At 36.7% G+C, this 16,346-nt stretch overlaps 1 protein-coding gene across 3 annotated transcripts in view; it reads left to right on the top strand.

Moving 5' to 3' along the window:
* The window catches only part of arhgap36 (Rho GTPase activating protein 36), a 50,421-nt gene that overhangs the window by 3,661 nt on the left and 30,414 nt on the right, over positions 1-16,346 (top strand). Inside the window, exon 1 of one of the 3 annotated variants that reach the window (XM_051115805.1) lies at positions 9,476-9,702. The exons of 1 other annotated variant lie outside the window; for it this stretch is intronic. The gene's annotated coding sequence lies outside the window, so the exon portion shown is untranslated. Of the gene's footprint in view, positions 1-9,475; positions 9,703-16,346 lie in introns of those variants that run through there. One more of the 3 variants, XM_051115804.1, reaches the window with a different exon arrangement.

Here is a 16,346-nt window from a genome sequence, read left to right as displayed (position 1 = left end):
GCACGTTTCCACCCATCGCTATTCTGTTTTCACAAGTGACAATGGTGTACCAAGGTCAAGCAAAGCATGCTAACTGTTCTGTCGTTGGCTCTAAATAGAGTCCCAGACTCAGAGCCATGGATTTATTGATTTATCTACTGTATATTATGCTGCTGCCACACAGATCTAACATAAACATGCAATTTCTTTCCCAGCTGTTTACCATCAAAGACATAACCAACAGTTTTTGTAACTCCTGTGTGTTTTTAACATTAACTTTGACATTTGTATTTGACAGTTTAAGCGCAAAAAGATATGAAAGACAACTTAGTTTAGTACTCACATGCCATGTGACAGCCACTTTCTATATGCGTACTTCAGATGCGTGTTCTCAGAAAACAGTGTGTTTCTGCTTCCAGTCAAAATAGGCATTTTTGAAATGATATAATGATATGTGGGGTATTTTCAACTGAACTTCACAGACACATTCTGGGGCACCTGAGACTCATATTTCATATTGTAAAAAGGGGCATACTAGGTCAACTTTAACGCTGGCAGGAGAGTTCAGGCTCATGTAAGTGTATTTTTTTTTTTTTTGTGATGTATTATGCATTTTTCAGTTGAACTATACTATTTGTGCTGTAGCTTGTTTTTGCATTGCAGCTACGTAACACATTACAGGAAACACTGGTGTGGGCTGCATTATGACATGACTTGGCATGAACTCACCAACGTTCTCATACTTTCAACTCATAGATTAAAAAACAGCAGTTTTAAAGTCAGCACCTATTATGTTTTCTTAATGCAAGTTATTGGTCATATGATTCATCCATGCATTATGTTTTACTTTCTTTTGACCTTGTAATTTTTATTCAGATTATTAACTCAATCTCAGTGGTGAATGCTCAAATGCAGTCAACAACTGATAGGTAAACCAACTCGGATGTAAGTCACAAAACAGAAGACCTGTCACTATTTCCGTTACATCATAACTTCACTGCATGCTGACATCTAAAATGTGTACTTCAAAGCCTGTCACCAGTTTCCTGAGCGAGCGATCACATGACTCAAAACATTTCCAGTTGAAAGGTTTTTATCATATGATTGATGAACATGAAAGAACAAAGGGGGTTTGATATTCTGAGAGCTTCCTTTTCCTTCCCTCTTCCTGGTACATTTCATGGTTAAGCCCATTGAAAGGTATGCACACTAAGTGATGTGAGATCTACTGAAGGACACAAATGGCCTTAACAATGATTTTAATTGGAAATAATACTACTGTATTATCTGGGGGATTTGTTTAAAGGCCATTCTTTGGAATGCAAGTGTTCAAAAGTCTTGCCTTCATTAGAGAATAAGAGCTTAAAACTTCTCTGTGATTTGGAATTTGAAGAGAGCGGCCTGAGACGTATGAGTTGCATCACACACAAGTCAACAACTGCCAGAAAGGACCTTCTATCCTCTTGAGAGTTTACAGTCATTCGGACCATACTTGCACATATTTGAAGTTTGTGACCTAAAAGACAAAGAGGGTTTTTATAGACTGTTATGCACATTATTTCAAACCTCAAAGCAAATTCAATCTTCTTTTCTAAAGTTCAGGAACAGCATCTTCAGACAATGCGTCACCATCTCAGGTCACAAGCCTCTGCAAGCTAAAAGAAAATCATTTTATGTGTTTCATAGAAAAAACTCGATGGGAGTAAATTGAATAGCTAGGATTGAATTTACTTGACCAGCAGAGACCAGCAATAATGAAAGTCAACTGAAACTAGAACATGTGGGGTCAGAGGTCAAGAGAGGAATTCATGCATAAATGCAGTGCAGTTAACCAACATATATCTAACAATCAGTATTACACCACTGGAAGCTGATGGAGAACATTAGGCATGTGTAAATTGCCATAGCTGATCGACTGACTGATCAATAACAAGCAGAGGGTGTCGATCCAGACTATATAGTAAATGCAGCCTTTAGCAATATTTCTTCCTGGTTATCCACATGACATGAATAAATCTGTTACATGAAGAACAGATATATTTGGTTCCATTTGCTTGTTGTTTGGTAGATGCTTTTTATATCAGCTGAATAAGGTAAAATGGGGCTAAATGTTAGATCAGATTAGGTTAAATTTAATTTTTCGTGTTGCATGTGATGACCTCAAGGTAAAATTTGCAGTTCATAGTGACAAACAGGTGTTTAGGAAAATGTTGTGATGCTATTTACTGTTTAGAGAAAAAACACTAGCACCACCATGCTCAGGGGTATTATTTATTGTGGATGTCAGTCTGTGGCGGTTTCTTCAGCATAATGAAACAGAACAGTAGAGAACTAGAGTGCCGATGGGTGGAGAATGTCCTGTTTAGAGAAACATGGCATCTTTGCTGAATGTTTTTGTAAATGGCATTTCCTTTTCATAACCTCTAGGGATAGTTTGAAGAACAGACTGATGTTATAATAAAGAGGAGAAAGATAAGAGGATTGAAAGGATGAAAGAAAACGGAAATACGTTTTGACTCAGGTTACGCAATCTGTCCTCCTGTAATGGTGAAATGAGGTCACACTGGCCCACACACACCTTGAGTTTCTGATTTACTGTATGACATGACCGATAGAAGCCAAGTATATCAAAGTTGTCTAAAGAAAGACACTACTATTGAAAGTTCAGGGTTGGTTGCAATTGTATGTTTTTGAATTAAGTAATTTATGCCCACCATGGCTGGATTATTTGATCAAACATTCCACAAATAACTGCTTTGTATTTTAATTTCTTATAAAATATAATTTATTCTTGTGATGGCAAAGCTGAAATTTCAGTATCGTTACTCCAGTATTCAGTATCACATGATCCTTCAGAAATCATTGTAATATGCTGATTGGGTGCTTAAAGTGGTCATCGGATGCCCATTTTCCACAAGTTGATATGATTCTTTAGGGTCTTAATGAAAAGTCTATAATATACTTTGGTTAAAAATTCTCAATGGTAGTGTAAAACAACACCCTTTTTACCTTGTCAAAATGAGCTCTGCAAAAATCATCCCATTCTGGTCGAGGCTGCTTTGAATGCAAATGAGCTCTGCTCACCCCGCCCCTCTCTTCTCTCTGTGGAGAGACGAGCATGTTTATTTACACGTTTAGACACTAAACTTGCTAACTAGCAAATTATTAGGAAAGGCGATCGCAAAGATTCATAAAAACCCTTATTCTCACTTCTGCTGTAAGTGAAGCTGGATCACGAATGATTTGCGCGAACATAGACGGATATATGTAGATCGGGAGGTGCATTCCCTTCACAAACAAACGTAATCTACTGCATCTTCAGCGGCTCAGATGTCGGAAGTAAATGACGACTTCTATTGGTACTTTGATTAATAGAAAAACAACATTTATTTGAAAAAGAAATATTTTTTTTAACATTACAAATGTCTTTACTGTCAGTTTTGTTTAATTTAATGCATCCTTGCTGGATAAAAGTATTAATTTCTTTTAAACATTACTGAGCATTACTCCAGACATTCACTGTTCTCTCTGTTTTCTCTTTTTTCATCTCCGCTATCTGCTGATAAGCAGTTTCTCACTCCAAGAGAAAATAAACACCGTACCAGCAGCAATTGTAGAGTTATAAACATGGACCATTTCCCCTGTCTATGACTGTACAGAAACGTGAATGCTAATCATTTTTACCTTTTTCACCTCAGCATGTCTAGACAGAGCTTTGACTCTGCAGAGGACATGATTCATACTGAGAAAAGTATGAGGGTAGCAAGTAGAACAGGTGAATGTCATTGACAATGTGATTCATGATAAGAAGAAAGTCAGGTTTTTTTGAGCTGAAGATGTAAAGGTGTATTTTTTAAGGTTTTTTAAGTTTTTTTTAATGTTTTTTTAAGAAGTCTCTTCTGCTCACCAAGCCTGCATTTATTTGATCGAAAGTACAGCGAAAACAGTAATTTTAGTAATTTACAAACAGTAATAAAGTAATAAACAATAAACAGTAATAAATTATTTTTTATTTTGAAATAAAATAACTGTTTTCTATTTGAATATATTTTAAAATGTAATTTGTTCATGTGACTTCAAAGCTAAATTTTTAGCATTATTAGTCCAGTCTTCAGTGTCACATGATTCTTCAGAAATCATTGTAATATTCTTATTTGCTGCTTATTATTAATATGTTGAAATCAGCTGAGTGGAATTTTTTTTAGGTTTCTTTGATGAATAGAAAGTTCAGAAGAACAGCATTTATCTGAAATAGAAATCTTTTGTAACATTATAACTGTCTTTATCATCACTTTTGATCAATTTAAAGCATCCTTGCTAAATAATGTACTCAACTGTTTTAAATATTGATAATAATAATAATGAAAAATGTTTCTTGAACAGCAAATCAGCATATAAGAATGATTTCTGAAGGTTCATGTGACAATGAAGACACGAGTAATGATGCTGAAAATTTAACTTTGATTACAGGAAAAAAGTAGTTATTTTAAATAGTAAAAATATTTCACAATATTACAGATTTTGCTGTATTTTGGATCAAATAAATGCAGGCTTAATGAGCAGAAGAGAATTCTTCTGCTCACTAAGTAAAAAGTTTAGAGACTGTGAATAAGATTTATTTTTGATGGTTTATGTGTTGTAGAACTTGCCAGCTGTGACCTATAGTGGGCAGTGCAGTCTATAGCTTTAAATGATAGTCAGCTTGCAATAATTACACTAAACACAGGCATTAAAACCAACAGCTTTATGATATGTTGACCAATATTAAGTGATGAGTGTACAAATTCAAGTTAGTCAGATTTTTCATAGACATCATGGAAAAAAAGAGTACATTTACTATGTGTCACTCTTCCTGCATCATCTGAGCATCCGCACCAAACCTGCACACACCGGATTTTACTCCTGTCTCCTCTCTTTTGGGACAGGTCTGTTTCTGTTCTTGTCCATCCTGTATCAGGGTCATATGATCATATTTACCTAAGAGTACTATGTTACAGCCAAAAACAGGAAGAGAGCATCCTTGATGTCAGGGTCAGAGGTCAAACTAAGGGGCACTTCTCTTTTAATGGCCGGATATGAACATTCTTATGTGTATGGAAAACCGTCGGGACAGTCATCACTTTTTTTTTTCCTTTTCAGGGAGAATGCAAGTCCAAAGATTTTCATGGTCTGTTCCTGCCAATGATTTATTAGATCTCATATATAAACACAAATCAAAATGAAATGTTGCTGTTTTCTTATTAAAGGACGTCACTGAGATTGAATATTTTCTGAATCTTACAAAAAATCAGCCAAAAAGGTTTTATGTTCAGCAGCCTTCTTAAGTGTTGAAGGCTCTTTTGGCAGTCCTGATGTTGTGAAAACAGTATAACTGTGGATGGATGGTATAAGTGATGAAGACATCTGGGCTGTATTTTCATCCCTGATGGAGATGGAAGAATCTCCAGAGAGCTCAAGCACATCCAAGCCCTGCAGATGGTAAATTAATGGCAAATCCAAGACATACCGCACACAGCCTCGCACCACATTCCAAACGCATTATTCAGAGCCGCACATTTATCAGCCTGAAAAAATATGTCTACTATTGGTGGCACTATAGCTATTTTAGGTCAAAGAGGTCTAAGATACCTGGAGAAAAGCTGTCCGTTGACATGGCGCTTGCTCAGCTGGCACAGGACTGTTAAAAGCAGAAGACAGGGACAAATGTCCTCAATATATCAATATGTCACTGTCAACACCGGCTAATGAACTTTTTGTGATTTATATGTTGCTAGTGAAAATGTTATTCAATCAGAATACACAGATACTTCTGAATGAACATCAATCCAGAGAGATGGTTCTTTATTGCAATCTGGAGTAAGGAAAGTAAGGAAACTTTCCATTGCAGAAAATGTACTTTATGGTGGAAAACAGTTATTTAGATTATCAAAATTTTCTTCACATTAACAAAAAAAATGACTGTTTACAGCAGGTACAGGCTGTTTACTGAAAGTTTCTTCAGGGAATCCAAAATTGTTATATATACTGTAGCATCGCTGTGAAAACCCTAATTTGGAACCTTTCTTGCCTGCTTATCTAGTCTTGATGGTTAATGGTAAACAAACTTGGCTTGCTGTCCTCGATCAATGCTTGAACCCGAGGCTCTGCTTGAACCCTGAGTTCAACCCCCTCATTGTGGTACAACATAGATGAGAATAATAGAAACAGAGGTGGAGATGGGGAGGTAGAGGGGCGCTGGAAGACGTAGTCTCCTCCTGAACCTACATTTGGAACTTTATTTATTTTTAAAGGAAGTGTAGTTACAACATTTACCAGCAGGGGCTAACTGCTTCTTGCTAACCAGGTCAAGGACCAAACCAGGGCCACTTGTTCTAGGTCCATGTTTGTCTATAATAATTTGGTGTTTACTTTGTGCTTGTCAGGTACTTCCTGAAAGTTTATGTGTGTCCAAACTTGAATGAAGACTAGTTCTGAAGTTACTAACAGTGCCGCTATCTGGGATCTCCTCGCTAATGTGCTCAATCTGTCACTCTGTCAGCTAGTTGCACAGAAGTACTCTAATAGGATCATTTGCTGAGCTATCAGGAACTGAGCAAACAAACATCACAAATAAACACTTACCCACACACAACACAGGCACCACTAGTGAACTTGTTAGTAACTATTGTGCATAACAAAGCAACTTTCCTATTCAAATGAATATCTTATTTGTTTAGGATTTTAACTTAGGTCTCTTTGCAAGCTAAAAAAATTGTTCTGTTCCCACACTTATGCTATGAGCGACTAAGTTTTAACATAGTGTTTGGGTTAAGTCATGCCTGACCTAGAGCATAAAGTGAGTCAGAATTGCCACAGGTGCCCCTTCAAAACAAACTGGTGCATGACACTCCCGGCACTTGAGCTTGATATAAACACCACAGATTTATGAGCAGCAGATTTTAAGACTTGATGATCATGTAATCCAGCATGATTTGAGAATAATCTTGTGCTTTAATAGAAAACCTTTTTTTTTTTTTTTAAGAAATTAAAATATTTATTTAGCATGGTTGAATCAAACAATGCATAAAAAGGTAACAATAAACATATGTATGATGTTACTAGGGCTGGACATAAATTCTATATCAATATATATCGCAATGTAATTTTTTTCAGTAACTGATATTTTTAAACACATTTTCAATATTACAATATATATAACTAGTGTTTCCCATACATTGATTTATTTTTGGCGGTTGACTTCGATGAGCACTGCACGTTTCATGAGCACTGCACGTTTCAAAATCATAATACGGAACAATGGCATTTTAATTTTACCTGATAAAGTACCGTATGTGACCGGAAAACTACTGTTTCTACCGCTCCAAAAGTGACTCCTGCTGGCAAAGAATGAATTTGCATTTTCAAGCCTGTCTCAGCAACATTTTTGTTGTTGCTCATTCTTTTTTTTTTCTGTTTTCTGCAGCAACTCTGAGCATTTTTCATATTATTTATCCTGGTCGAAGCACTTTTGTTTTAATCTATAAGAATAATCAGCCTATGTTATAGTTTGAAGTTAAAGATATTTCTGTCATGACAACTCTCGGAGGGATTGGCATGGTAATGTACATGACAATGTGGAGGTGGAGGTTATCTGGAGAGAACTAATCAGCTGCCATGTGACAATGATGTCACCAGGTCAGATTGAGCTAGAACTATCAGACTGTGCCATCTTAGAATTTAATGCCAGAACTCTGTATTAATATTAATAAGGTGAGTCTGAGAGTCTCTGACAGTGATTTCAAATTTCTTGTTTGTATGAAGGGTAAATACAAATAAAAGGCGAACATTAATTTGTGCCATTTTTTATTTCTAAAATATTATATGGTTTTATAGGAGGTTTCATAGACTTAGCAAATTCACATTTTTCAGAAGTTTGTAGGTACATATATCTATTGTGGGCATTCTTGCCAGTTTTTTCCAAAATTAAGAAATATTTTGTGATTTTGGTCATATCGTCCAGCCCTAGATGTTACAAAAGATTTTTATTTCAAATGCTGTTCTTATAAACTTTCTGTAAATCAAAAAAATTTGTTTCCACAAACATTTTAGGCTGCACGACTTTTTCAACATTGATAATAATAAAAAAAAATTCTTGAGCAACAAATGAGCATGTTAAAATTATTTCTATCATGACAACTCTGATTTTAGCATGGTTTTAGCATGATTAGAAGATTTTAGCATGGTAGTGGATATGACAATGTTAATGTAGTTGGTTCTGGCGCAATAGATCTCCTATGCCGCTGAATTACTGCTTATTGCTGTTGTTGTAGATTATCGCTGCTGCTGCTGCAAAGCTATTGCCAATACATACGTCAATACAGTGCTGTGAGTATTTAAGATGTATAACTGCTGCACAAGTAGCATGTATAATAACCTGTAGCAGATCTATACAGGTGGAGCTGGGGAGGTGGAGGGTTTCAGAGGAACTCAGAGAAACTGCACTGTGAACTGCTGTAGTGAATACTAACCAGCCATTTAAATGTAAAGCAGCAAGCTCATTGGCTGCGTATGCAACATGAATCAATCAACTTGTGCCAAGTAGTTTAATGCTATTAATATCATCATTTTGCGCCATCTAGAGTTTCATGACAGAACTTGGCATTTCTAAAGTGTCATGAGACACTGAAGACTGGAGTAATGGCTACTGAAAATTCAGCTTTGGTATTACAGAAATAAATGACATTTTAAAAATACAGAATATAAAAATAGAAAACATTTATTCTAAATTGTGATAATATTTCACATTACTATGTTTACTATATTTTTGATTAAAGCAGCTCTGGAGAGCATTAAAGTCTTTAAACATCAAACCTGAAAACTACTACTTCAGTCTTACCTTTCCCAAAACTTTTGAATAAAATGTGTATCCAGATTTGAAATTTTAAAGTAGTGTCAGACTTTTGATATTTTCTCACACTATTCCCAGTTTAGAACACTCTCTCAGCACAAAAGACTCTTACAGGATCTTGCCTTCGGCTGAAAGGTTATCACGAAAAAGTGGAATCTGTGTAACAGATAAAATTGAGATGTGTGAGGTCAGCACAGAGTTGAAAGGTCAATCTTTATTGTATGTGCTCATCATGAGGCGGCTAGTTTGTGAATGTATGTGTGTTTGAGTTTTACTACTCTACCTTCTGCCTGACGCCACATCTCTCATTGTTTTCTTTTTTTCCTTTCCTGCTGTGTGTGTCTCTCTTCATTTTTTTCCTTGTCCTTGCTATTGTTTTCGTTTCTGTGAAGAGGACAGGCTTTCAACAGGAATGAACTTGGAGAAGGAAAAAGGAGTAAAAAAAGCCCGCAGTGGGAGGTGGGAAGGAAGGTCAGTGCATCTCAAGTGTTTATTATGCTGATGATGAGTGACAGTCTGACAGGGGAACACATTCAAAGCTCTGCTGTATCAGTTTCAGGCTCCTCCCCCTCTGCTCTACGTCACTGACTGAGTGTTTATGTGAAGTTTGCTCTTGGCAACCCCGGGGCTGCACTCTGATTTACTTGAGTACATGGCAGATGGAGAGGACAGACCTCTCTCACTCTTTATCCTTCTCTGCTTCTGTCTGTCTGTCTCATGCTCGGGTCGGATTGCCTGTACCTGTCTGAAGAGTCTGAGGGGATTGCTCATATTCACAGAGTGTGTGTTTCTGTCAAACACACTGCCTGTCTCCCAGTCTGCAGGTAGAGTGAAAAGTATGTGTGAGAGTCTGAGTCAGTTTACAGATTTAATGAGCAAAGTTTATGTGTAGTTGTGCAGTATTTTACTGCTGCAGTATTTTACAGTCTGAGACTATAATGAAGTGTAGAATACATTCAGTGAATAGGTAAATGCAATGATAAACAGTATGCTCGGGGAATAGTTTGCCACACTGTTTGCCACATGTGTTTGTTTGAGATGGTGTATAATGTGTTTTGTGTTTGTTATGTGTGTGCGGCTAAATCTGGATTTCACATTTAACTACCAGCTACTGCTTACTGTTTTAGGTAAACATGTGCAATCTGTCCGTATTTGTACTTGTTTCTTGAAGTGTTCGGCAGAATAATATGGATTGATAGTGTGTGTCTACCCAAGGTTAGCATACAAAGCTTACTTGACTATACCTTTTCTCTCATAAATGTTTCAGTTTCTGAATTAAGAGCCATTTTTGATATTTAGTGGTGCTTAAAGTAAAAAACTGTTTACTGTAGGTGGTGTAATACCTGGTGTAAAAGTCTTATAAAAAGATTCTTGGAAAAAACCAATGTGTGGACTATTTCAGGGTCACTATGTTTTTAATTTGATTTTTTTTTAGTTCAGGCTAAATGGAGTAGCAGTTGGAATTAAGTAAAAATTCTAATGTAATATTATTTGTAAAAAATAACTTTATTACTTAAAAAAACATTTTAAACCTTTATTTAAAGTGTATTTAATATTTACTATTTTTTACTTGTCAATAAATCGCTTTTTTTTTGACAAAAATATGATGAATTATTTTAAAAAATGCATGAAACTAATATAACGACCACATTTCTGGACACATGTAACTTTATGGATTTTTTAACTGATCTCAGACTGCCTAATTTCTCACCGACCCTTATTAAAAGCTATGCTATGTTTGCTTTCCTTATGTTTTTATGCATTTTTTAAACAAAGAGTCTTGAGATATGCTTGTGTAGGAGACAGCAGAGATCCAGAAGTCTCTTTCTGTGACAGAGCATTGTGCATGTTTATGAGAGTTTACCTCCTCTGAAGTGGTGTTTAACATTTTTTCATGTCAGTTTCAATGGTCTTAAAACATAAAGCAGACCTCAAATTCTTTGGGATTCAGTTTTCCTTTGTTGACTTTATCCCATCAGGTATATGAATATAACCACTGATTAGGCCACCAGACAACATTACGCACAGAATGATGAATTTAGTTTCTTGCTCTGAGGAAACTTCCTTTCGAAAATGATACATACTTAGAGATCCAATTGAGGGATGCTGCCAGCCTAAATCAGTCTGAGGACTAAAAAAGAGCCCTTGTTCCCTTTTGGCATCCTTTGATCCAAAGACTGTCTGAGGTTGTCTGAAAGAGGTCATCCAAAAGGGACGCTATGGGTGTTAGGGCAGATAATGTGTTTGCCTTTTTGTTTCTGTTATTTGACACAGTACAGCTTAAATGGATAATTCAGGAGGGCTGACTGCTGCTATTTTCTCTCATTTTTCTTTCAGTTCTCTAAATTGAGCTATGTTGCTCAAGAGCAGAGAAGTTCTTTGTAATTTTCCATTGTATGGACACTTATCTTCTCGCACGTTATTATGCGTTCACATTTATGCACATTCACATGCATCCAGGTGCACCGAAAACAAGCCATTGATGTAAATGCTCACCAGATGTCGTTGAGACTGAATAAACAATAGAAGTTTATCGCAGATATTTGCATATCTTACTCGTCATCGTCACAGGAGTTATCTGATTATGTTACTTTGATAGAAACACCAAGATCGTTACTGGCTGAACTCTTACAAGCACTTGGAAATTATTTAAAAGGGGCATCTGGGAACTATCAGCATGTTTCTAAATACGAGTATTTATATCTAAGTTCTCATGAGGGACCATGAGCCAGGTTTTAAGGATCAGGAGACAAATATGGTCAGGGCTTAAGAAGTATATGAAGTGGAAATCGGACAAGAATTCGGAAAGGAAATAAGAGAACGGACTGAGAAGGACTTTTTAAGGAATAAGCTATTGTTTACTCTGGATGGCTACAGAAAATCTCTTCAAAGTGAAGCGAAGCAGTTTCGCAAAACTGTTTACTTTATTGTTCTAGTACTCGAGCGGTCTTGCAATAATATTTATGGACCTCTGATGTTTTTATCTGGGTCTTGTCATACACTCAGGTATGTCTGCACTTGGATTAGCTGTCTCAGACATGAATGCAAGAACCTGATTTACACACAGACACGTTGTAGCAGCCTGTTATTTTCATGTCCCCTGTCAAATAAATTTCTACTATTAGAAGAACATTGCTTCAGCAGAATATACACTCATTAATAACCAGTGATGATCTAAATGGCTATGATGGTTCACAGAATTGCCAGACAATAGGGTTCGATATAATCATGATTACATCATTGTCTTCATGGTCTTGTGTATATACTCTATTATTTGGGCATCTGTCTTTTTATGGACTGATAGTGCTTCCTGCATAGTTTTGTCTTATTCTAAACCATTTCTGGTCCCCTCCCTCTGGGGTTTCAAGATATGCTTGGGTTAGTAGGGTTGATCATTGGGGGTGTTTTTGTAGTGGATCTATTTACGAACACCCTCTGCTGAACCTTTTAGCACGCTTTGGTAACTATAAGTTAGTTTTATTCAGAATGGAAGTGCTGGTACTCTCACAGTTCTTGAGAATGAGTTGTCTCGTGTTGTTTTTAGGTTACATTTTTGCCTGAGAAATGTAGATCATTGTGAATAGTGTGTATACTATAAAATTAGCCTGAATCATAACATGAGTACATTAAAAAACATTTTGGGGATATTACCCCAAACTCCTGATACGTCATATAGGATGTGTGCTGCGTATGTTATGTCTGTTTGGTTTTATAAAGGCAAGTGTTTCTCACAAAAGCCTTTGTGTCCAGTAAATGATCACAATACTTCTGATGAATGATGGTGGTTTAGGTTTCAGTGGGCTTTGAAGTATGGCGTAAGGCTACATGTGTTTGTGTTTTGCTCTTCCCTTTATTCCCGGCTTGCACTTTTTGTTTTTTAAAGAAGGGACAGTATATGTGAGAAAGAGAAGGGCACATGAAAGGGTTAGGGAGGAGGGGGAAAGGAAAAGGATTTTGTGGTTTGCATTGCCCTGAAGCTGTTCTCATCTTCCCACCCTGAAAATGCATGATATTAAAGGGATATTTCACCCAGAAATGACAGTCTGTCATTAATTACTCACCCTCATGTCATTCCAAACCCATAAGACTTTCGTTCATCTTTGGAATACAAATTAAGATATTTTGGATGAAATCCGAGAGCTTTCTGACCCTCCATAGACAGCAATGCCCAGAAAGGTATTAAGAACATCATTAAAGTGCTCCTATTATGCCATTTTAAAGGTTGCTAAAATTGTTTTAATAGACTCCCAAAACAGGGAGTTTTACATGTATGCAAGGTCAAAAAACACTTTAGTTTTCTCCACAAATAGATTTAATTTTCCCCCATTTCTAAATGATTCGTAAACGACTCGTGCGAAGCAGTTCGAAGAATCAGTCTCTCTAAACCCCTCCTTTCCGTGAGACCTCACTGCTGTGATTGGTCAGATGGCGCAGTCCTTTATGATTGGTCTACCGCGTACAGCGTGTCGGAAAACGAAACGCCCATTGCTATAACAGATTGACAGCCCATAGAGAAGATGGCATCGATTTTACCATACCAATTCCAGCCAGAGTGATGATGAAATGGCTGAAGTGGCTGATCGACAAGTTAGCACGGTCTACCGTGGAAAGTGCTCGCAATTTGCTTATGTAGGCGAACCGGGCACACCTCTATGTTGTAAACTTCAACATTGTATAATGCATTAAGGCGGCTTTCACACCGAAAGCGCTGCGCTGGCCGCTGGGTTCAGTGCAGCCCTTCAGAGCGCAGCGGCAAAAGTTCATTTGAACAACTCATTTGAACTTTGTCCTCCCGTGGTGGAAGCAATTGAAACGAATGGGTTTCATAGCACAGCGCTTTCCGCATTCGGTGTGAAAGCCGCTTTGTGCGCCATCCTTTATCATTACTCCAACTAATGAGACAGACAGACAGTCAAGCTACATCAATCACAAATTGTCAGACTACAGTGGGTCCACAGCTGAACAACAGAACTACAGCAGTGTGATTTAGCCGGTTAGCAAGACGTGCAGGGTTGTTACACAACATAACATACACAACTCGTATTTTGAACGATCGCTAGAAAATACAATCTTTGCAGTTTCATCTTTTGGAAGTGAATATAAAACAATTTTACTCACAGCGCAGGATACAGCATCTTCCATAAAATGTACGTGTAACTTTCCATGTGACGGAAACCACATGGAAATTGTATTGTTTGTGGGCGGGCAAGTTGTTCACGACGTAGAACGTGGGCGGACATTATGCAAATGTGTTACATCGTGACGTATGGCCGTAACAGAAAAAGATTTGAATTCCTGACGACTCGTTCAGGCAAATGTGAGCCGACTCATTTTTTTGATAGACAGTAACTTTATTTATCGTGCACTGTCGGCTTCACAATTTTGCAGATAGTTTATGTTCACATACAGCTACATGACACACTGCACGAAAGGTCCTATTTGAAAAGGCATAATAGGAGCACTTTAAAATAGTCCCTTTGACATCAGTGGCTCAACTGTAAAGTTATGAAGCTTGTTTGTGTGCAAAGAAGACAAAAATAATGACTTTATTCAACAATTCCTCTCTTCTGGACTATTTTGTCAATGTCCTACTGCCTACTGTTTTCCCGGCATCTTCTGCATATTTTAACACTTTGCAAAAGTGACTGTATGATTTTGAGATCAATCTTTTCACACTGAGAACAACTGAGGAACTTATACATAACTATTACAAAAGGTAAAAACATTTACTGATGCTTAAGAAGGCAACAGAATGCAATGGGGGTGTAAACTTTTGAACAGGATGATGATGTGTAATTTTTTTTTCCATTTAAAATTGCAACCTCAGAAGCTACATAAATATTTACATGTCTCCTAGAAGATCATGTAAGTACAATTTACCCTGATCATCCAATTCAAAAAGTTTACACTCCCTGGCTCTTAATGCATTGTGTTGCTTTCTTGAGCATCACTGAATGTTTTCATCTTTTGTAATAGTTATGTATGAGTCCCTCAGTTGTCCTCATTGTGAAAAGATGGATCTTAAAATCATACATTCACTTTTGGAAAGGGTTCAAATATGCAGATACTGCTGGAAAACCAAAGAATGTGCGGGAGCTGGAGGATTTTTCTGAAGAGGATTTGTCCTAAACTGCTCAGGACAAACAAAGGACTCATGAACAACCATTAAAAAACAGTTGTGGATCATCCAGGAAACAACACACAGTATTAAGATTCACAGGGTAATTTATATAAATTCAGTTAGTATTTTGTCTTGTGGAGTATATATAAACATCTAAAGTACTGTGTAATAAAAGACTTAACACTTTTATTACACAGTACTACAGTACTAATTAAGAAATAACATACAGTTTTCATGATCCCTCTTATTTTGTTAAAATTATTAAAGGAGAAGTCCACTTCCAAAACAAAGATTCACATATAATGTACTCACCCCCTTGTCATCCAAGATGTTCATGTCTTTCTTTCTTCAGTCGTAAAGAAATTATGTTTTTTGAGGAAAACATTTCAGAATTTTTCTCCATATAATGGACTGCACCGATTTTGAACTTCCGAAAAACAGTTTAAACGCGGCTTCAAACGATCCCAAATGTGGTTAATCTCAAATGTTCATCTTGCTTTTGTCTCCCTGAACTCTGTGTATTCTGGCTCAAGACAGTTAGATTATGTCGAAAAACTCCAATCACATTTTCTCCCTCAACTTCAGAAATCATTTCAAAATCATCCTACATCACAGCAGAAGTTCCGACCCAGTCTTTGCAACGTGAACATGCAAAGAAGATCAAACACCCTTAACAAAAATAATAAAAACAGCGATATAGGACGATTTTGAAGTTGAGGGAGAACATGAGATGGGAGTTTTTTTGACATACCCTAATTGTCATGAACTGGAACAAAAACAGTCCAAGCAGAGTAGGACAAGACGAGCGTTTGGCATTAAAAAGTATATAAATAGTATTTTTTAAATGAAAATAACCGATCAAGACCCTTCTTCCTCGGCTGGGATCGTTTACAACCACATTTGAGATCGTTTGAAGCCGCATTTAAACTGCATTTGGAAGTTCAAAATCAGGGCACCATATCAGTCCATTATAGAAAAAAAAATACTGAGAAAAATACTGAAATGTTTCCCTCAAAAAACATAATTTCTTTACGGCTGAAGAAAGAAAGACATGAACATCTTGGATGACAAGTAAATTATTTGTAAATTGTTGTTCTGGAAGTAGACTTCTTTAACATTTAGCATATTCTGCAAGGCATCTGTAAAATTATGAGCACAACTGTATGTATAAGGGACGTATGCAGTTCCATAATAAAAAGGCTCCTTTATGTACTTGAATATGAATTCACAATAATAACTCAGAATGCATAGCAAAAAGTAATGCCCTCAGTAACACCAGTTTACAGTCGTTTGTAATCTGTGGATAGTTTCTACATATATTTGAAATACTGGTATCAACAGATGGATCTCATGTTGTTT

Source organism: Labeo rohita, chromosome 7 (genome assembly GCF_022985175.1).
Source record: "Labeo rohita strain BAU-BD-2019 chromosome 7, IGBB_LRoh.1.0, whole genome shotgun sequence".
In the NCBI taxonomy this organism is placed as follows: Eukaryota; Metazoa; Chordata; class Actinopteri; order Cypriniformes; family Cyprinidae; genus Labeo; species Labeo rohita.
Note: the sequence above shows the minus strand (reverse complement) of the source record. Positions and strands in the feature narration are given on the sequence as shown.